This window comes from Ovis aries, chromosome 1 (genome assembly GCF_016772045.2).
Source record: "Ovis aries strain OAR_USU_Benz2616 breed Rambouillet chromosome 1, ARS-UI_Ramb_v3.0, whole genome shotgun sequence".
Taxonomy (NCBI): Eukaryota; Metazoa; Chordata; class Mammalia; order Artiodactyla; family Bovidae; genus Ovis; species Ovis aries.
Genome location: NC_056054.1, coordinates 275,560,113 through 275,582,730, shown reverse-complemented (window position 1 = coordinate 275,582,730; position 22,618 = coordinate 275,560,113). Strand labels below are relative to the sequence as shown.

Below are 22,618 nucleotides of genomic sequence, written 5' to 3'. Positions count from 1 at the left end.
TTCATGATGTTAACATTTTTGAGTGATACAGCCCTTCGTTTGTCTGTCTGTCACTCCTCATTTGGGGTGTCTGCCTTTTCCTCATGATTAGATTTGGGTTCTGCGTTCCAGCCAGAAGACTGCGTAAATGACATGGTGTCCTCCTTGGGATGTCACAGATAGAGGCACACTGGGAATGTCACCTGTGATCAGTCAGAATGTTACCAGATTTCTCCACCATAGAGTTCAAGGTTTTTGTTTTGTTTTGTTTTCCTTGTAACTATAATAAGCAACCAGTTGGGAAACACTTTAGAATCATGTGAATATCCTGCTCCTTATCAAAATTTTCATCTAGATTTAGCTTCTGTTGACGATTCTTGCCTGGTGTAGTTTTTTCTATAGTGGTTGTAAACTGCTGACTTTCCAATTTCAGCCCTCCTCCTAGTCAGTTACAGCATTCTTCTGTAAGGAAAACCCTTCTGATTGATTGATTCACTTACTTACCCATTCAGTCATTTATTATTGGTATGAGCTCATGGATGTTCTTTTCAGTGGTTTGTAATTCATTACTTATTTTGATGCTCAAATTGTCCAAGTTTGGTTTAGTAGAAGTACATGGCATTCCCCCATCACATTTTTGAGTGCTTTCTTACTTTCTGGCAAAGCAAGTTGTCACAGACTTATCTCTGATCTATTCCACCCTGGCAGCTCTTGGCCATTTCCCTGAGGAACTCTGATTGCTTTGAGTGGGGTAATAGTATTAGTGGACTGTGCTCATCCCTGTGGGGTCTTGGCTTTAGGCCCTTTTAGAGGAGAGAGTGCCCATGGAAAGTATGTTTACACATCGGCATTGATACAGAAATGTATACAGACATCCAAACTGATAAACACACACATACACGTTTTAGAAATCTTAGTTCACAGCAGTATCTCTGATCCTTCCGCAGCGTTCTTTCTTGTCTCCACTTCTCCGTATTTACATGTTCCTTCTTTCACAGTTAGAACGTTGGCTTCCGGAAGTATTAACACACTAACTTCTCCATGCAACTCAGTAACCTAAGATCGTCTCAGAATTGGTTCATTATGGTGTTAGAACGAGCATGTTTACCGGCAGCCTCGCCAGTTCCAGGGTCGTTTGAAGTTCTCCTCCTCACCCCACTCAGTTCCAAGTATGTGTAATCAGGTGCCGTGTTCTCAGTCACTTGGATCACTTCTTCCTTGCTTATCCCCTAGATGTGACCGTGGCCGAGTTCACTCAGCTCAGTTTCCTCTTAGTATCATATCACTGTTGATTTGATTTTTTGAATGTGTAGAAAATGATCGACTTTTCAAAGAAATAAGATTGTATGAAAAAGCCCTTCCATATCCCCCGTTTACTCGGTCCTTTATAGGTAAACAACCTAACTCTTTTTGTTTTCAGCTCATCCTTCCTTTACACAGATAAGCAGGTAATCTCTCTCATATTTTATTCCCCGTTGTTGTCGAAAGTGTAGTGTGCTATATATGTGCTTCTGCAGTTTGCTTGTCTCCGTTTATCTGTCTCTTGGAAATCATATCAGTTTTAGAGACTTCTCGTACATTCCATTAGTTTTCATTAGAAAACCAAGATCATGGCATCTGGTCCCATCACTTCGTGGCAAAAAGATGGGGAGACAGTGTCAGACCTTATTTTCCTGGGCTCCAAAGTCACTGCAGATGGTGACTGCAGCCAGGAAATTAAAAGATGCTTACTCCTTGGAAGGAAAGTTATGACCAACCTAGACAGCATGTTAAAAAGCAGAGACATTACTTTGTCAACAAAGGTCCATCTAGTCAAGGCTATGGTTTCTCCAGGGGTCATGTATGGATGTGAGAGTTGGACTATAAAGAAAGCTGAGTGCAGAAGAATTGATGCTTTTGACCTGTGGTGTTGGAGAAGACTCTTGAGAGTCCCTTGGACTGCAAGGAGATCCAACCAGTCCATTCTAAAGGAGATCCAACCAGTCCATCCTAAAGGAGCTCAGTCCTGGGTGTTCATTGGAAGGACTGATGTTGAAGCTGAAACTCCAATACTTTGGCCACCTGATGCGAAGAGCTGACTCATTGGAAAAGACCCTGATGCTGGGAAAGATTGAGGGCAGGAGGAGAAGGGGACGACAGAGGATGAGATGGTTGGATGGCGTCACCGACTCTATGGACATGGATTTGGGTGGACTCCGGGAGTTGGTGATGGACAGGGAGGCCTGGTATGCTCTGGTTCATGGGGTTGCAAAAAGTTGGACATGACTGAGCAACTGAACTGAACTGAACCATGGTTTATTCAGCCAGTCTCTTACATGTGTATTTTAAAGTAATTTCTGGTCTTGTGCAATTGCAGATAACGCTAGGATGGATATACTTGTGTATATGCATTTTCACGTTGTTGCAGGTTTATCGTCAGGGAAATTCCTGGAAGTGGGCTTACTGGTTCAAAGTGTAAATGCTTCTGTAGTTTAATCAGATCCTTGCACGGTTCCTTTGCTGGGCTGGTGTTTACCGCTTTGCATTTCCAGTAGCGTCAGGAGTGCCTGTTTCCCTACAGCCTTGCCAACAGTATACCGTGAAAGTTTGGGATTGTTTTCAATCTGATAGATGAAAAATGATATCTCAGTGTACACTTAATTTGCATTTCATTTTATTACGAGTGGAGCTGAATGTCTTTTCATCTGTTTAAAACCCACTTTCTATAGGTCTTTTTTAGAAAGTTGTCTGCAGTGATATTACTCATTTATTCAGTGAGTTATACTACAAATGTTTGCTTCTGGTTTGTCATCTCTATTTTGATTTTGCTTCTGGTATTTTTGTCATGTCAAAGTTTTGGTTTTGTATTCTAGTTCTCATTAGAAAGAGTTTCCTCTTATAACTCTCAGGGTAAAGGAGATACTCAGCTTGTTTGGTTTCGTTATTCACACTTAAATCTCTGATCTGTTTAGAGCTTATTTCTGTATATGGTGTAAGAAGCAGACCCACGCTTTGTCTCCTTGGTCTTTTCCCCAAATGCCTATCCACTTGTTTAGAAGCCCACTCTCATGCCAGTGTTCTGAGGTGTCGCTTTATCATAGCTAAATCTGTTTTGGGTCTTTGTGTTCTGTTTCCCTGGGCTGTCTGTCTCTTCCGTTGTACCACACTGTTTTAAGTACAGAGGCTTTGTAGTATATTTTGATGAGAGTTGCCACCACCTGTTTCTTTTCAGTGTGTGCTAACTTTTCCTGAATTTTTATTTTCCGTTTGAACTTCAATATAACATTCTCTAGCTCAAGTTAAATTTGTAAATTTATAACATGTTGATGTTGAGATGTACCAGCCAAGGACAAGATTTTTTTTATCCCCCTATCATTTGGGCCTACTTTTGTCTTAAAGAGTGTTTGTTCATGTAAGTTTTGAACATTTCCATTTATTCCTATATTTAACATTATTTATTACTATTTTAAATGGACTTTCTTATTCATTAGATATCCTATCTGATGTTATTTGTATATGTGAGTATTACTGGTTTTCGCATGTTTATCTTATATCTTGCTCCCTTGCTGAATTATTATTATTATTATTTTTTTTTAGTTTCTTCATTGATTTTTCTAGGGTTTTCCATCTCATCTGCATCAGGTTTTGTTTGCAAATAGGTTTTGTTTTTTCTTTTCTAATTCTTATTTTTTTATGTTTTTAGTGGTGTTCTCTATTCTGATTTCAATTATTAATATGTCCAGGAAAAAAGTAAGAGTGGTCATAGCGAGCTGCCTTCTCTGTTTTTGACCTTAGTAGGAATGAATATTACATTGAGAGGTATCCACGTGAGAAAAGATAAAAGTACATGAAATAATGCACTGTTCCCATGGCTTGAGAGGCACTCTGTTTGTTTACATGTGTATTTATGTGAATTATATATCACTCTCTAATACCTCTCTTCCCTTTCATAGCCAAGTATTTTGAAGGAGTTCTCTGCCTGGCAGCTGTTCACCTTCCACTCTCACTCCTCCAACAGCTCCGTTCTGGTTTCCCTCTTGTCAAAACTAAGGCCCTCTTCATGACCTCTGTGTTACTGCATCTCCCAGGATGCCTTTGTTCTTGTCTTTGTCTTACTGTCTTCCTTTTCCTCTGAGCAGCGTCGCAGACCATGCCTTCTTCTAACTGCGCTCTTCTGCTTGTTCCTTTTCAGTTTTCTAGCTCCTGTTGTTCTGCTTCATTTCTAACAGCATGTCCTGGGCTGCTGCTTTTATAATTCTAGTCTGTCTTTTTGAGCTTTATGTATATTAGCTTTCAAAGCAAACCTGTGGCCTGAATTTTCATTAGTCATAAATAAATTATTAGTTATTCTGAGAGTAACATTGCTAATCCACACCTGTCTTCTGAAATGAAGATCTACCCATCAGCCTGCCTGTTTAGTATCTCTTTCCACTTCGAGATGTCAAATCACTTCACAATGCAAGTTCTGACTCCTCTCTCAAATGCCTCTAGTTTTATTTAAGTGACTAGTGTCTTTGTATCTCTCATTGTGAAAGCTGGACACGAGCATCTTTGTTGAGCCTTCTTTTTCACTCACGGTCTTTATCTGCTGCATTTTCAGGTTGTGTTATCTGTCTGTTCTCTCTAGTTTTCTCTAGCCAAAGGAGAGGGAATCCCAGCCAGAAGAAACTTCAGGAGTAAAGAACACACGTTTGGCAGAATGCATAAAGTGGAGACGCACAAGTAGCGTTAGAGAGAACTAGCGCTCAGGCTGTCAAGAGTGCTGATTGCACGGGTGTGGAGGTGGTGCGCCTCCGGCCGTGCGCGCTGTCATCTGCTGGCACAGGGGCCGCCCAGAGCAGCACGGGGGTCTCATCCAGCCCGCGGGCAGTGTCGACCTCGGGGGCTACCTGCATGCCAGTTAGGTCTAGTTCTTGAGATCCAGGCAAGGACTGAAGACATGAAGACAGAAGCGGGTAACTGGAGGCGTGGGGTCTGAATGAGACTGCTAAGCAGGGGAGCAGCCGGCGGAGCAGGCAGGGAGGAGGGGAGCGAAGCTCAAGAGGAGCCTGGAGGACCAGAGAGAGCCATCCTGGAGAGCCCTGCACAGGCTCATAAGGCGGCAGCGCCAGGACAAGGGCCAGAGACTGAGGGGATGGTTGTTGGGGGAAAAAAGTTATAGAAACAAAGAAGTCAGAATGCCGGGAAGGAGACCTTAGCTATTAGGGCTGCAGACTCACCCGGGAGGACAAGGACATGGGAGAGGACGCCACCTTCGCAGTTTAAGAGCGCAGCTTCCGAAACCTGGAAAGGGCAGGGATTATATAAAGAAGGATTTGTGCTTTTCCTAAAGACAGTGTTGAAGAAAAATGTGCCATAAGCAAAAGGAGAAATTTTTGAAAAGCTGGAGTAATGCTAGTTTAGTATTTTGCTATACTTTGAAAAATTTTGTAAAATGCAAAATAAGTGTAGTTTAACAAAATCCGTCATGGATTGTAAATAGAATCAGTGATAGGAAGTGACAAGTATGGTGAACTGGCCCTTTTCAATGTTGTGGTGTTTGTAAACAGTGGGCAGGAACCTGCTGGAAGCAAGTAGTGAAACCTCCCAGATTTTCACACGATAATCAGATGTCGGAAGCAAAATGCCGGGAAAGCAAAAGGTGAGGAATAAGTGCAGAAATACCATTGCAGGCTGCATGGTGGCAGGGACCTGGCAGCCTGTACTAGTATCTTTTTTTTTTTTCCAATAAATATGGATTTTAATGAAGATTATTTCCTTTGGTGTAAGTGCTGTTGTTCAGTCGCTCAGTCGTGTCCTACTGTTTGTAGGACGCCATGGACTGCAGCACACCAGGCCTCCCAGTCCATCACCACCTCCCAGGGTTTACGCAAACCCATGTCCATTGAGTCAGTGATGCCATCCAGCCATCTCATCCTTTATCCTCCCCTTCTCCTCCCGCCTTCAGTCTTTCCCAGCCTCAGGGTCTTTTCTGATGAGTCGGCTCTTCTCATCAGGTAGCCAAAATATTGGAGCTTCATTTTCAGTGTCAGTCCGTCTAATGAATATTCAGGATTGATTTCCTTCAGGATTGACTTGTTTGATCTCCTTACCGTCCAAGAGACTCTCAAGAGTCTTCTCCAACACCACAGTTGAGAAGCGTGAAGTCTTGAGCACTCGGCCTTCTGTGCAGTCTGACTCTCCCATCCATACATGGCCACTGGAAAAACCATAGCTCTGACTAGATGGGCCTTTGTTGGTTATAAGTGAGACCTGTGAAAACATCGAAACAAAATGAAAAGAAAAAAGGGGGCGAGGGTTTAGATAGTCCGCACTCTCTCATCCACAAGGCCTTTGTGAGGACAGGGCAGGGCGGGCTGCTCTGGCTGTTGCCGGGCCGGCCTGGAGCAGGGGCTCCGCGCTGCAGGCTCTAAGGCCGCCGCCTCCTGTGAAGCCAGCCAACAAGCCTCAGCCCCCTGCCTTGTGATGGGAGGCCCACGCCGCCTCTGTCCCAGCTCGCACTCCACTTCCCTCTGCCTCAGGGCTCGCTAGGAGCAACGATGCCGCAGGCTCTAGCTGCCGCGCAGGCTGGAGTGAGGACAGTGCCATTGTCACCGCCGAGTATTGTGTTTGCTGTGGTTTCTGAGAGATTCGTTTCATTCACTTCATCACTTTAGGGTAGTTTTCTTGTTTTCCTGGTTAAAATTTGTTTTTGATTTTAAAAAATCATGAATGGCGTTGAGTATTATCTAATTTTTTTTTTCTGAGTCTCCTGAAATGATGCTATAGTTTTGCTTCTAATGGGTTGTGTGATATGGAATGTTTTACTAACTGCAAACCTCCAGAACATTTCATACATAAAAAGATTTGTAGTCTGTTCTTCAAGAAATGAGTAGTCACTTTGCGCCTTGATTACATAGGTCTTGTTTTGAATTCTGCAGGTTGTGGATTGATGACAGCTCTTCAGAAATCAGCAAGACTGAGACGGATTTGGAGAGTAAGAGGGTCAGCTCTGAATTTGCACATGTACTCTACTTCTCTTCCCTTTAAGCTCAGATTTGATTTTTTTTTCTTCACAATCTCTGATATATGTAGGTTTCAAATATCTATTAACTAGAATGAGTACAGAAAATTGATAATTCAGTTTCTAATTTATATGGATGTTCAAGTAATAGTGTAGGTCATGTTGGAGGGAGGCTGAAAGCCCCATAAGTCATTATGTAAAACTTTAAAATGGACTAAGTTTGTATTCCATTTTTATTTACTACTGTTTGTGGAGTTTTTGGGAGAAGGCAATGGCACCCATTCCAGTACTCTTGCCTGGAAAATCCCATGGCAGAGGAGCTTGGTTAGGCTACAGTTCATGGCGTTGCTGAGGGTCGGACACAACAGAGCGACTTCACTTTCACTTTTCCTTTCGTGCATTGGAGAAGGAAATGGCAACCCACTCCAGTGTTCTTGCTTGGAGAATCCCAGGGACGGGACAGCCTGGTGGGCTGCCGTCTATCGGGTCGCACAGAATTGGACACGACTGAAGAGACTTAGCAGCAGCAGCAGCAGCACAGAGTTTTTACATAGTGAACAGGAGATGTTAATTTGCAGTTTGTATTAATGGGTTATAATAACCTCAATCTAATAATAGTCTATTAACTGTCTTGCAAATAATGATGATTTTTAAAAATGATTACTTTTAAAATCAATAGTTACCTGAGATTTTTGATCACTTCTGTGGAGTATTAGCTGTATATTACTTTCCAAAAGATATTCTGGAAAATACTTGATTTTAATCTAATAACTATAGTAGCTTTTGCATGGTTAATCATTTTCCTCAGTAAAATTAAATTAACTGTTGAAGGGGAATTTGATTAAGCCATTTCTTCTCAGTTTTCTCCTCTTTCTTATTATTTTGTGCAGTTTAGCCAGAGTTGGAATTTCCTGTTTTATCGGAAGCCATTGGTGTGTATTGGGATCCTTCTTTGGGGCCGTGATATGATTTAGTACTTTGGGGTTATTTGTTGTCATTATTGTTGTTTTTGTCAGTGTAATAATTACCCATTTGTCAAAAGTGTATGTGTGATTTAAACAAAAAGATTTTTAAAATGTGTGAGCTGTACTGTTATAAAGCTTTAGTATTGTAAAGTGTGTATTTAACTTTTCTGAAGGAATATAATTGTCATCTTGAATTACAGTAAATCAAACATTTCTTATGCTAATTATTTTAATGTCATTTGTATATTCAAAATTATGAAATAAAAATTTCCATATAAATTAATAATTACTCATCCTGATTTTCCTTACCAAAATGCTGTGTCAGTCCTTTCTCTGATGTTATACTTACTGTAATAGTCTCATATTTCATTTATCATAGGTAACCAAAGATTTGAGTACAAAAATAAAGATACTTGGTGAAAATTAAGTCCTACTGATAAACTTACGATTGACTTCATGAAGGAAAGGGCAGGGAGGGGGACTGTAGGGTGGTGATGAAATAAGAAATCCATTTTTCTTGTGCTCTAGTGGATCACAGTTTAGAAGAGGGAGACTAGCAAGATAAATGGGCCAGGAATTACAGAGCAGGCTTGTATGATTTATCATTACTTTTCAGGATATAATACAGTAGTCACAATAATTTGGTGAATGATCTCCATCTTTGTGTGAAGAAGTCTATTCAATATCATGAAAACATCTATTATCATATGTGGTATAAACATAATTCCCGTCTTGCATTATTGGATGTTAACAAAGCCCCCTGCCCCCTTTGTTTGCATGAATCACAGAAACCTCGCAAGACTTGTCTGCCGCAGTCACGCCTGTTATCATGTACGTGTTACTGTTTACTGTTACGCTTCCCCAAAATGATGCACACTCATCTGATCTTTAATCACCCAGGTTGATAAAATGAGCCTCCACGTATGGTGAACTTAGTTCTCCCATCTGATCACATTTTCTGGTTCCTGAAAGACTATCATTTTTCTTTTTAAAAATATTTGTTCCTGTTTTCTGTGTCCAAGCAACCTGGCATGATCAAAATGAGCTGTAAGTTCAGAAAATTCTCAACAGCAGAATTCTAGTTGCTAAAAATGCCAGGTTAAACTAAACATTTTTAGTACATATAATTCATTTCTGCTAAGACTTAAAGTCCTGAAAATTCTGGGATTTTCTTAGGTAAATTCTCCTTAAAGTTTGCTCATGTATGTTTGGATTGTATGGTTTTGTAGAGGTATATGATATTATGTAACTAATGTTTGTTATAGTTTAAGAGCTTGATTGTTTAAAAAGAACATCAAGGGACTTCCCTGATGATCCAGTGTCTGGGACTCTGTGGTTCCAATACGGGGACCTGGGTCCAAACCCTGGTCAGGAAACGAGATCCCACAGGCTGCAACTAAAGTCCCAAGTGCTGTAACGAAGACCTAGCACAGCCAAATAAATAAATTAAATATTTAAAAAAATCAAGTTTGTGAGTCACTCATTCATACAGACACAGTGGCATTATTAAGTGTGAAGGCCTGGAAGTCCAGTCCATTAGAAAATGCAGCTCAGCTGCTTTGCAAATAGTTCTTGCTTTGGTGAGAAGTTTTTGTAAAAGAAGTAAACTTAGTGCTGAAGGGAACTGAATCAATCTACAGATGGATGTTTTGGACAGGTGGAAGCCTAAGCTGAACTCAGAGTATCATAGCTTAGCGAATTAAAAAAGTTATGTTACATGGTTTCTAGGCATCAAATCTTGGTTCAGTAGAACTCAAAGACAGACGAAGCTGCTGCTGCTGCTAAGTCACTTCAGTCGTGTCCGACTCTGTGCGACCCCAGAGATGGCAGCCCACCAGGCTCCCCCATCCCTGGGATTCTCCAGGCAAGAACACTGGAGTGGGTTGCCATTTCCTTCTCCAATGCATGAAAGAGAAAAGTGAAAGGGAAGTCACTCAGTCATGTCGACTCTTAGCAACCCCATGGACCGCAGCCTACCAGACTCCTCCATCCATGGGATTTTCCACGCAAGAGTACTGGAGTGGGGTGCCATTGCCTTCTCTGACAGACTAAGCTGCTAGGGTCAAAATAGAGAATTCGTAGTTTAAAAAAAAAATACACCACAGTATTTTTTGAACTTAGCATTTATTTTTTTTAATTCTCATACTTGAGAATTAAACTGTTTCCTAAAAGTAATTTATACATATTAATAACATAATATGTACGTAATTGAATCTTGTTACCTTGTGAGCTGTTTTCTAGTCAGCAGTGTTCCTTTAACAGCTAGAAAAAGTGGCTTAAATCTAAAACTTACTCCCTCATTTTAAACATGTTCTGACTGAGGAACTCAGGTGTCCAAAACAAGTCTATCCTGGCAAGAGTGATGAGTTCTTCATAAGGAAATTCTGGAATTGCTTTGAACAAGTGTTTGGATAATTTCTTTGGAACTCTTTGCAAGTGGTTATGTCAGCTTTGGATGTGGGGAGAAATAGGCCATAGATCTGAATTTTCTATAAGTTTTATTATCATTTATTCTTGAAATAGTGATTTTCTTTTTGAAGACTTATTCTGAGAGTTTTCTGTATTTGTTGTACATTTATACTAATAAGGCTTAGGATGTGTTTTTGGCCAACCTGAACACTAATTTGGGGATATTTGAGAAGGAATGCCATTAAAAATATGTTTGTTTCCCCAGTGTATATGTATGCATGGTCTATCAGGGCTAACATGTTGAAGACTATTTAGAAAGTAGTAGTTTAGAAAGTTTAATCTTAAATTGATGCCTGTCACATTGATATATGTGTGATCTTTCTGTATCTGTTTTGCTGGACTATTAGTTTCAAACTTACTAAACAAGTAACCTAATACAAAATTTAAAATTCAGCTGGATAATTTATATCAACATGTAGCTCAGAGTGAGATATGTGAATTATAGAGATCACAACTTGGCAACAGTTTTAAAGAGAGTACCAATTGGGGCTATTTCTAGGCTTGAACTGGTGTGTCCAGGACTGAGGAGCCTTTCTAAAATAAAATGAAACCTCAGATACATGAGGAATTAGTGGCGTGATCTGTTTTCTAAATTTCGTTTTAGTCAGTGAAGTTAGTTTGCTTAATATTACAAAAGTGAGCAGAATTAACAGTGAGACCACTCATTTGTTGCTTGTTTGGTCCTCAGCATCCCTTTTTCAGGAGGGCAAGATTCTGAGGTAGGCATGTATATGAAGTCATGAGTATGCAGTAGTGTGTGCTTTTACTCTTCATCAGCCTTTTCTCTTATCTCGTTCTCCTCTCACCTTAAAATGTTTAAAAATTCCTTTTATGGCGCAAGTAATCTGCCCACCTGCTGGCCTGGGAGCCGCGGGCGTTTGCTGAGCTTCTCTCTCTGCTCATCTCTGTGTCTGGGCGCCACCGTCTTTCTCGTGTCTGTCTCGCCTCCTCCGTCTGTGCAGCTGCTGTGCTAGCTCGGTCGTGAGCAGTCTGTCCTGCTGCCGGAATTCTCTTTCTCACTCACTCACTGGGCTGTGCTGTGCCCAGTCGCTCAGTCATGCCCAGCTCTGCGTGACCATGAAGACTGCAGCGCGCCAGGCCCCTGTCCATAAAGTATTCCCAGCAAGAAGGCTGGGGTGGGCTGCCATTTCTGCCCCGGGTGGTCTTCCTGACTCAGGCATGGAGCCCGTGTCTCCTGCGTTGCCAGGCAGGTTCTCTTCCACTGTGCCACCTGGGAAGCCCTGAAGCACTCGCTACCCAGTCATTGAGTGGCGTGTTTTTCTACGCTGCTAATCAGTGGCAACGTTGTCCAGTGTAGGTTTCTTGTATTTCTTTTTGAGAAGGCGCTTACAGGCGGGGAGGCCAATAAAGGGACAGTGGTTTGGTAGTAAAGTAGCTGATGACAAAGTCTTAAGCCACAGTGAAGAAAAAATACACGTGTCAAATAATCGACTCCTTTGTAGAGCTAACTTACCTGTTCTCTTCTGGTTTTAATTAGTTTTGTGCACTTCTGTTTTCTGAAAACAAAAGCTTCCTCAGAATTCTGGAATAACTTGGGACAGTGACTGCTTTTCATAGGTTTTCCTCCAGTGCAATCAACTATGATTTGAGTTTTTCTCTCTGCAGTTTGAACAAAATAAATTAGAGTTTTTATTGGCTAAAAGGTATCAGGCAGGTGATGTTACAAAAAGGCAATAGATTAAAAAAGGAACTCTGAAACAAATGGAATAACATAAAGAGTAGTTAATGAGATGTGGAATAATTTAATAAGTCTGGAACTGAGAATTCAGAATACAGACTAAAACTATGGATGGTGCTTAAAGTTGGACTCTATTTAGTCTAAAATACTTTCTTCAGAAATCTTATTTATTTTCATCTTAGTTACAGGAACATACTTAAAAGAAGGAAATACTTAAACTACGTTTGTATCCTTTTTGTACTGTGAAGGATGTCTACTTTGAAAAGTCCCATGACTCCTGTTTGCCATAAGAAATGCACAAAAACTAACATATGCTTAAGTGAATTTTTCATCTTTTTGAGTCAGGTTGAATCTGCCTCTCTTTTATGGTAACCACAGTTCTGGGAATTTTCTAACTCATCTTGGGGATTTAGACTGGTCTCTCAGTATAGAAACGGACCTCTCAGAAAGCAACTCTCAGAAATGACTCAACTTCGTTTGGTTTATTTAGGGTGATTGAGACTGATCTGTTTCTTATTTGTAAGCTAATTTGAACTTGATATCCAAGCTTGACCCTAAATGGATCAGGATACAGAGAAGAGAGGTTATGTTGCCATCAAGAGAAAAATAAGAAGGTATAATACTCAAATCATAAGAAGTTTTCTCTTCTTCAAGTATACATACATTGGTGTCTATTTTGCTTGGAGCTTAAGTTTGTGTGGGGTCTAACTTTGTACCAACTATTTGTGAAAAATGAGCCTGACGATTTGAGAGAAAATATACAGTCCAGGGGATTGCAAGAGTCAGACATGACTTAGCAATTAAACAACAGCAAAGCAGAAACATCATACGCTGTTAGAAGAGCTCCAAGATGAAGAGGGGTTTTGGAAATGAAGATGCATTTTATAATTAGGACAACCTGGAAGTATTTCATTTACCTTAAAGATCAAAGAAACAGATTTAGATCATGTCAGTGCTTTAAGGATCATTGCCTATATAAAGGTTTGTAAAACTAAGGGAAGTTATAGACACAGTAAGTAATGGTCAGGTGTATTGCACTTGTAATTGATTTGAATTGAAGTGGCATGAAACTGTGGTTAAGACCATATGGCCTCTTGGTTCGGATTTCTTAGTGATAAGGTCTTGGACAAGTTAGTTCCCTTAAGTCCTTAATAACTGTTTTTGTTTGTTTGTTTTGGTGTCAGGTCGGGTGGGGGTTTTGTTGTCGTTCAGTTGCCGAGTTGTGTTCAACTCTTCGCTACGCCATGGACTCCACCAGGCTCCCTGTCCCTCACCATCTCCTGCAGTTTGCCCAAGTTCATGTCTGTTGACTCAGTGACGCCATCCAACCATCTCATTCTCTGACACCCTCTGCTCCTGTCCCCAGTCTTTCTCAGCATCAGGGCCTTTTCCAGTGAGTCAGCTGTTGGTATCAGGTGGCCAAAGTATTGGAGCTTCAGCTTCAGCATCAGTCTTTCCAAAGGGTATTCAGGGTTGATTTCCTTTAAGATTGACTGGTTTGATATCCCTGCTTTCCATGGGGCTCTCAAGAGTCTTCTCCAGCACCATGGTTCGAAGGCATCAGTTCTTTGGCACTCTGCCTTCTTTATTGTCCAGCTCTCACATCTGTGCATGACTGCTAGAAAGACCATATCCTTGACTATATGTACCTTTGTTGGCAAAGTGATATCTTTGCTTTTTAGTACACTGCCTGGGTTTCTTACAGCATTCTTGCCAAGAAGCATTTGTCTTCTAATTTCATGGCTGTAGGTAAGGTGGCATTAAATGAGATGCTCCGTATGAATATCAGTATAATGGTAGAATACTGATATTATTGTCACTAAAGTATGTTTTCAAACAACTTCCAGATGTAAGTCATGTAGTTAAGCCTGAGTGGATGTTTTCTTTGGTTCAGATGAATACAAGGAGACAGTATGTAATAAACTTTAAACTGCTCATCTTTAACTTCACACATAAACCTTGAAAGAATAGCATCTGTCTTCAAACTTCAAAATTAAAAGAATTATATTCCCATTAACCTTGGGTGGAAGTTTGGAGTGTTAGAATTTTGTAGAGTCTTTCAGGAATGCTACTTAGGCAGTCCTTCCAGCCCATCAGGTTATTGGGGTTGCTGGGACAGCAAATGGAGCGCACAGTTGCGTAGTGGCAGTGGAGGGGCATGGAGAAGGAAGTCGGGCGGGCTTTGATTTCTCCAGGTGGTCTGAAGCTTCTGGAAGCACAGTTGGTGTTTTCTGTCCTGATGCTGCTTCACTGCCAGTGTGTGTTCAGCATCCATTTGTATCCCTGAGAGTTAGATGTAAACTCTTTACTTATTTTATTTTTTTGATAACTGTTATTGTATTAGACACTTTTACATAGTTTTAACTTTTTTTTTTACTTATCAACAATATATTTTATTTAGTCAGTTGACTTCTGCAACAGTATTTTCCTTATGAACTGTTCATCTCCCTTAAACATTGCTATGTCTTTTGACATGGAAATTCCTAAATGATTTAGTTTAAGACTAAAATTTGTGTTAAGGAAAATCAAATTTGGTAGAGACATTTTATGTATAGTTAAAACTGCATTTGTTTAATTACTCCTCTTTCTGTTGAAAAGGAACCTTGATACTAGTAGTTCAGAAACATTTGAAATCTTTATATTAAGTTTAATACACTTTAATTGGACTAGATGAAGTGTTACATATATTCAACAAATAATTTAAAGATTGTGCGTCTGAAAAATGGAGCATAGTTGTTACTGGTTGAAACCTTCGAGAAAGCTTGAAGTCGTCTCCTCTCTCCTGTATTGGTATCTTTGGGATGGTCTGCTTCGGGATGTCCATTTTAAGAAGCTTCTTAGATTTTTATAGACACTGAAGTTTGAGACCCACTGCTGAAGTCTCTGCTGACAGCTTTAAGATGTAGGCTCTGCCCTTGCAATGGAAGGAATGTTTTTATTTATGGGATAAATAAATGGGATGTATTTATTTATATTATTTGCCTAAGGCATAAAACTTTGAAAATGCTACCAAAATTTACCAAGACAAGAAACTATAGAAGTTATAAAAGTTTTTTTTGGGGGAGTCCCTTATAAAAGCTAGAAAAAAGAATGAAGATGATTAATATATTATTGGAATAGTGCTTTTGTGTTACTTTTTGGTATTTTGACCTTAATTTACTGTAGGACTATTGCTAGCAGATTGAAATGTTCTTGTGAAAACTCTTAAGGCTGTAGTCTTTTTTTGAAAATTGGTTTAGTACTGTTGTTTACATTGTGAAATTAGTGCTTTCAATAAGATTTTGGTTTCCATCTATCCTGAATTCTCCCTAGGAGTGCACAACTTCAAAAATAAAGAGGCACAGTCAGCAGAAAAAGAGGTGGTCTGAGCATTTATGCGTTAAATATGCATGTTAATTAGGAAAAAAATTAGAAAAATATGAAAACAGATGTTACATAAATTATTGCAGTCCCAGGGCAGCAGTAACTTACACACTGACAATAATTTTTATATGTGCATGTGTATGTCTATTTCTAGATTTCTCAATGTTTATGCAATTCCGTAGGGAATAACTGGAAGGAAAACTGGTATATCCTTTCAGTGAGACTGTGGTAAACGCTCCTCCTGCATGTGGCTTGCTGAACGAGTCTAGGCATAATATACACCCTTCCTGTAAGCTCACCATCCATGCTTCCTGATCTTCCCTGTAGTCTTTCCTTCTTGGCTTCTTTGATAGTATGTCAGTGAAATCTTTTAACGAATATGTCCTGGCTAAACAAGAAAGTGAATCATAGTCCCAAGCAGTATAGGAAATGTAAAATTGACTGTAGTGTAAAATAAGTATTTAGGAATAAAAAAAATCACAACTTTGGAGGACACTGATTGTAATGTTACTTTTTCTTTGTTTACAGTCGTACTTTCTAAAGAAATAGCCATCATTCTCCAAGTAGTGTTGACACAGTAGTATGACAGTCTATACTGTTACATACACATTAGTCAAATACACATGTTGGGATAATTGATAGATCCTCAAATGTCTTTACTCTAAAGAGACATCTGTAATATAAAAATGGCCTGTATTTTTACCAGGGAAAATGAGAAATGGAGACATGCTTTGTTTCAGTGGTGTGGCAATTTTTAGTTCGACCATACAGAAAAACCATGTGACTAGAGTGCTGTCCAAGGCACTGCCGCTGTTATCTGGGTGTTTTCCATTCATAGATTATATAACTTAGAAACATATTGTTTGTAACTTTTCAGATAAGATTGAAAGTTAAAATAAGGAAATGCTCCATCAGAATGTAACAAATCATTCTTTATCTAACAAGAAAACAAAACATGAGTTATAGTCAGTTACCGGAGCATAAACAGTTTCTGTAAATCTGTGTAGAGATCAATGCTACATTCATTTGTAGTCTTTAGAAACCATACTTTGTTATTTGTTTTCAGTAGCATATGATGTTAAAATGTGTTTTAAGTAATTAATTTCTTTCGATCCCAGAAGTTTCCTATATACCTGTTATCATAATGCTTTTCAATTCCATGTTTTTGATTTATATTTTACTTTATATTGCCTAAGTGTTGTTGTCTTTTTGTGCATATGCTGAGTCACCAATAAGCTATGAGCTGATACAGAATGAAATCTAGGAAAGATACTGTTTGGTAATTTATTATCCTTTAGAGGTTCTTCACTTCAGATAGATATTTAAGAAATTCTGTTGTTATTCTTGAAAATTTTATGTAGAGATGTATCTCTGTCAGATAGGATTTGTGGAAGTGTATTAAAGTATGTTACTAAAGGTGATACATGTTTTTCTATTGGCAAAAAGGCTGTGGAAGTTAATTTTTAATTCACAAATAATATTTACTTGCCACACTGATACGAACGTATTCTAATTTTACATTTTACTAGTAGTTTGGAATTAATTTTCAGTGGAGTTTTTTCACATTTGTTTTAAAATGTCAGATTTCTATTTTTTATTTTATGTAATTTTAATACTTATTATTTTATTATGTATTAGAGTAGTGCATTTCTTATTTGAACACTTTTAATTCATGTCATTGAGTGAAACAAAGTAATAGGTGATGTATTTTATATTGAGGTGTTTTAGGTTTTGTTTTTTTGTTTTTTGTTTTTGGTATTATAATGCTGAGTATTATAAAGTGAGTTTCTTCTATTTTAGATGATGGAAAGGGTGATTAATGTGTAAGCTAACATTTGTCTCCTAAGAGCCAAAACTATGGCATAAATTTTTTCAGCTTTTTGCATTGATGGCTTTGATGTAGGGCTCCTTTGCTTAGGGAGAGGCATATTTGAAGCTGTTTTGTTTATTTATTCTTCTAGGTATTTGCTGTTTATCCTGAAGCTCAGCTGAGGCAGAGCTCAGCTGATGTTTCTTGATTGTTCACTTCCTGTTGGCCAGCCAAGACTCTGACTGGAGCCTTCTGTGGTGCAGAGCCTGACCTCATTTGTGGGCGGTAACAGGAGCATGCATTTGCCAGTGTCAGCTAGATTTGTGCATCAATAAAGTTTTCCTTAAAGGTAAGTATACGTTCATTTCAAAATGCACGTTTTAAATTCAGTGCTATTAACATCTGTCTTAGTCTGTTCTGGCTTCTATAACAAAAACCCCATAGATTGTGTTACTTACAAATCACAGAAATTTATTTTTCACTGCTTTGGAGACTGGGATGTCTAAGATCAAGATGCTGGCAGATTTGGTGTCTGATGAGGATCCACATGCTGGTTCACAGATGGCCGTCTTCCTGCTGTGCCTTCACACGGTGGAAGAATAAAGAGTTCTCTACGGTCTCTGTTTATAAGGGTACTAATCCCACTTATGAGGACTCCACTCTCAGGACCTAATCACCTCACAAAGGCCTCACTCCTAGGCCATTACGCTGGGGATTAAGATTTAGTTTTGGGGATGATAAACATTGGTTTCATAATGATACCCTATGGTAGTTATCATGATCTGTCTTATAGACTTGTGCACAGAAATGTGTGCTGATGTGTGTGTGTGTGTGTGTGCTGTGTGCTCACTCACTTCCGACGCTTTGTGATCCCATGGACCATAGCCCACCAGGCTCCCTGTCCGTTGAATTCTCCAGGCAAGAATACTGGAGCTTCTCCGTGTATGTGTATACGTGTATGTATGTGTCTATACACTCATACTGGGTTCACATTGCAGACTCGTTCAGGGAGTAATGTTACCCTGTAACACAGAGTTCCTTGACAGTTTCTTTCCATTTATCTATTGACCTACCAACTTCCAGTCTTTTCTTTTTCTTCATTGTTTTCCTTCTTTCTTAATTAAACTTTCACTGGGCTTTAAAAATATTTTCCCACCAGAATACTTTCAGCCCTTTTCTTACTGAATACTTTACTTTTTGTATTTTTATCTCTTTTCCTTTTTCTTCACCTTTTTTCTTTCTTTCTTTCCTACTTTCCTGTCTACTTACCTACATTCTGGTGTTCATTAAGTTTGTTGATGGAGTTGCAAACTTAGAATGATTAAACTTAAAGTTGAGGTATATCAAATAGATAGTATTTACATTTTTTTTTAACCACAACCCATAGTGAGAAATAAATTTTGCGTTTATCAGACATTTTCCTCAGGCATAAATGCAGAAATGAAGCTAAGAAAAGTTGAAACAATTCTGCCTTGGCTACCTTGAATGTATACTGTGTTCTATTTTATCACATTTTTTGTAAACTTCATTTAATATATACTGATACCCTTAATTATATTTATTTCCCTAATCGATGATGGATCACTTTTGCAATTTCAAAAGTCCCACTGTAGCTCACTTCATGACTGACCTGCAGGGAAAATAAATGGGATGAGGCATTGTTTCCTCTTTCAGTCCAGCTGCTTTTCTGTTGTCTTCTCTGTGCTTCTCATTTCTTTTGATCCAAGTCATCAGATGACTCGGGGAAAGAACTGTGCAACTGTGTAACTGCGGAAAAATATTGGAGCACTAATTGGTTTTTTTGCAATGAGAACACAGATACCAGTGGTCATGTTTCAAAATATAAATGGAAGAAACTCTTTAATAGAATCCTTCCTTCACAGTAAGGTGAATCTTTAACAGCTCTGTTCTTTGCTTTCTGTCTGTGAATTGAGCATGCTGATGCTCTCATCATTCCTGCTTTATAATATTTAAACTTCCAAAGTCCTTTATATCAGCTGAGAATAACAGATTTTTTCCCCAAAGTGGTCTATTCTAGTGTTCCTTCTGATTTTATTGAACATTTTTATACTTTTCACAAATTACAAACAGTTAAAAATTTAAAATGTAATATATTTTTTAGAAACTTTAGCATATGCAGAAAAGTAAAAAGAAGAAAAAAAATTATGCTCAATCCAATGTATTGAAAGCTAAAACAGTTCTAAGAGGAAAGTTTATAGCAATAAGCACCTATATTAAGAAAGGAAATGTCAGGGCTGTCCACTATCTTCAGTTTTATTCAGCTCAGTTTTGGAAGTCGTAGCCTCAGCAATCAGAGGAGAAAAAGAAATAAATCCATATTAGAAAGGAAGAAGCAAGACTGTCACTGTCTCCAGGTGACATGATGCTAGACATGGGAAATCCTAAAGATGCCACCAGGAAACTGCTGGAGCTCCTCAGTGGATTCAGTAAATTTGCAGATGCAAAATTGATATACAGAAATCTCTTGCATTTCTATACACCAGCAATAAATTATCAGAGAGAGAAATTGAAGAAACAGTTCCATTTACCATCTCATCAAAAAGAGTACAATACTTAGAAACAAACCTCAGTAAGGAGATAAAAAAACTTGTACTCAGAAAACTGTAAGATACCAATGAAAGAAATTGACAGCACAAACAAATGGAAAAATATATTTTTGAATTAGAAGAATTAATGTTGTTAAATTGACTGTTACTACCATTACTAACTGCCAACAAATTTGGAAAACTCATCAGTGGCCACAGGGCTGGAAAAGGTCAGTTTTCATTCCAATCCCAAAGAAAGGCAATGCCAAAGAATGCTCAAACTACCACACAATTGCACTCATCTCACACTCTAGTAAAGTAATGCTCAAAATTCTCCAAGCCAGGCTTCAGCAATATGTGAACCATGAACTTCCAAATGTTCAAGCTGGTTTTAGAAAAGGCAGAGGAACCAGAGATCAAATTGCCAGCATCCGCTGGATCATGGAGAAAGCAAGAGAGTTCCAGAAGAACATCTGTTTCTGCTTTATTGACTATGCCAAAGCCTTTGACTGTGTGGATCACAATAAATTTTGGAAAATTCTGAAAGAGATGGGAATACCAGACCACCTGACCTGCCTCTTGAGAAACCTGTATGCCAGTCAGGAAGCAACAGTTAGAACTGGACATGGAACAACAGGCTGGTTCCAAATAGGAAAAGGAGTATATCAAGGCTGTATATTGTCACCCTGCTTATTTAACTTCTATGCAGAGTACATCATGAGAAACGCTGGACTGGAAGAAACACAGCTGGAATCAAGATTGCCGGGAGAAATACCAATAACCTCAGGTATGCAGATGACACAACCCTTATGGCAGAAAGTGAAGAGGAACTAAAAAAAAGCCTCTTGATGAAAGTGAAAGAGGAGAGTGAAAAAGTTGGCTTAAAGCTCAACATTCAGAAAACTAAGATTATGGCATCTGGTCTCATCACTTCATGGGAAATAGATGGGAAAACAGTGGAAACAGTGTCAGACTTTATTTTGGGGGACTCCAAAATCACTGCAGATGGTGATTGCAGCCATGAAATTAAAAGACGCTTACTCCTTGGAAGGAAAGTTATGACCAACCTTGATAGCATATTCAAAAGCAGAGACATCACTTTGCTAACAAAGGTCTATCTAGTCAAGGCTATGGTTTTTCCTGTGGTCATGTATGGATGTGAGAGCTGGACTGTGAAGAAAGCTGAGCACCAAAGAATTGATGCTTTTGAACTGTGGTGTTGGAAAAGACTCTCGAGAGTCCCTTGGACTTCAGGGAGATCCAACCAGTCCATTCTGAAGGAGATCAACCCTGGGATTTCTTTGGAAGGAAAGATGCTAAAGCTGAAACCCCAGTACTTTGGCCACCTCATGTGAAGAGTTGACTCATTGGAAAAGACCCTGATGCTGGGAGGGATTGGGGGCAGGAGGAGAAGGGGACGACAGAAGGTGAGATGGCTGGATGGCATCACGGACTCGATGGACATGAATCTGAGTGAACTCAGGGAGTTGGTGATGGACAGGGAGGCTTGGCGTGCTGCGATTCATGGGGTCGCAAAGAGCCAGACACGACTGAGCTACTGAACTGACTGACCATTGCTAAGGCAGTCTCCATATTCAGTGCAGTTCCTATCGAGATATCAGTGGCGTTTTCCAGAGAACTAGAATAAATAATTTAAAATTTGGCATGAAAACACCAAAGACCTCAAATAGATAACACAAATTTGAGATAGAAGAAAAGAGCTGGAGGAATCACATGTCCTGATTTCAGACTATACTACAAAGCTATGATGATTTTAGAAAGATACATATGTCAGTGGAACATACTTGAGAGCCCAGAAATAAACCACATGCTATGGTCAGTTGATCTGTGACAAGGGAGGCAGAAATACACAATGGAGAAAAGACAATCTCTTCAATAAGTGGTGATGGGAACACTGGGCAGATACATGTCAAAGAATGAAATTGCAGTTGTTATGCTCCGAGCCCATATCTCCTAACCAACCGAGAGAGCAAGTCCACCACAGTAATGCAAAAACAAGAAGGGAGTTTATCTCTAGCGCGCTAGGGCTCAAGTCTCATCTCACACAAGGGAATCCGACAAGAGCCCCGAACAAAGGAGTATGGCGGCTCATATACAGGCAGGTTTTTTGTCTCAGTTACAGGAGTAGCTGGCGTTACATGATTGGCCAGGCAGGATGAGCGCATATCCTGTCTCTTTTTGGGAAACATGACTCAGGTCTTAGAGACCGTCGTTAGAGACCGTCGTTTGGTCCCTAACATTTCCCCCTGTCCTTAGATCATACAGAGGAATTTTTTTTTTGGTCCTGAGACACAGTTTGATATTGTTGTTGAAGCACAAACAGCTGTACTGTATTTATGCGTTCCTTTACAAAGGCTATAAGTCTATTGATAATACATGGGCCAAAGGTAAGCATCAGAAGTATTAGCAGGGGTCTCAGCAAGGTGGAGATTAGGATGGTCAGCCAAGGGGATTGTTGAAACCAAGACTCAAACCATCCTTGTTGAGCCTCACGTTCTCGTTTACGTTGGGCTAGTCCCTCTCTTACTTTGGCCATAGATTTTTTTAAACTATTTTTGTGTGATCAGCATAAAAACAACACTCTTTTTAGGGCAGCACAGAGTCTTTTCTGTATCTCCCCACAGATATTTTAGTTATGCCTGGGCGCACCTGGACATGCCCAGAATGCATGATTTGGGAGCTTGCCCCTCTTCCAGGGTACATTTACCACCAGCTTAAGGTCAAAGTATAAGTCTGGCCACCAAGTATTTGGTGGATGTATTGCGGTGGTGGAGTTAAGCATCT

At 39.4% G+C, this 22,618-nt stretch overlaps 1 protein-coding gene across 26 annotated transcripts in view; it reads left to right on the top strand.

Moving 5' to 3' along the window:
* TBC1D5 (TBC1 domain family member 5) overlaps positions 1-22,618 on the top strand; it is a 593,124-nt gene that overhangs the window by 134,936 nt on the left and 435,570 nt on the right. For 18 of the 26 annotated variants that reach the window (XR_009595889.1, XM_060396753.1, XM_060396747.1 and 15 more), the window contains one exon: positions 17,419-17,616. The gene's annotated coding sequence lies outside the window, so the exon portion shown is untranslated. Of the gene's footprint in view, positions 1-6,878; positions 6,943-17,418; positions 17,617-22,618 lie in introns of all 26 variants that reach the window. The other 8 variants (XM_060396793.1, XM_060396790.1, XM_060396721.1 and 5 more) reach the window with 2 other exon arrangements.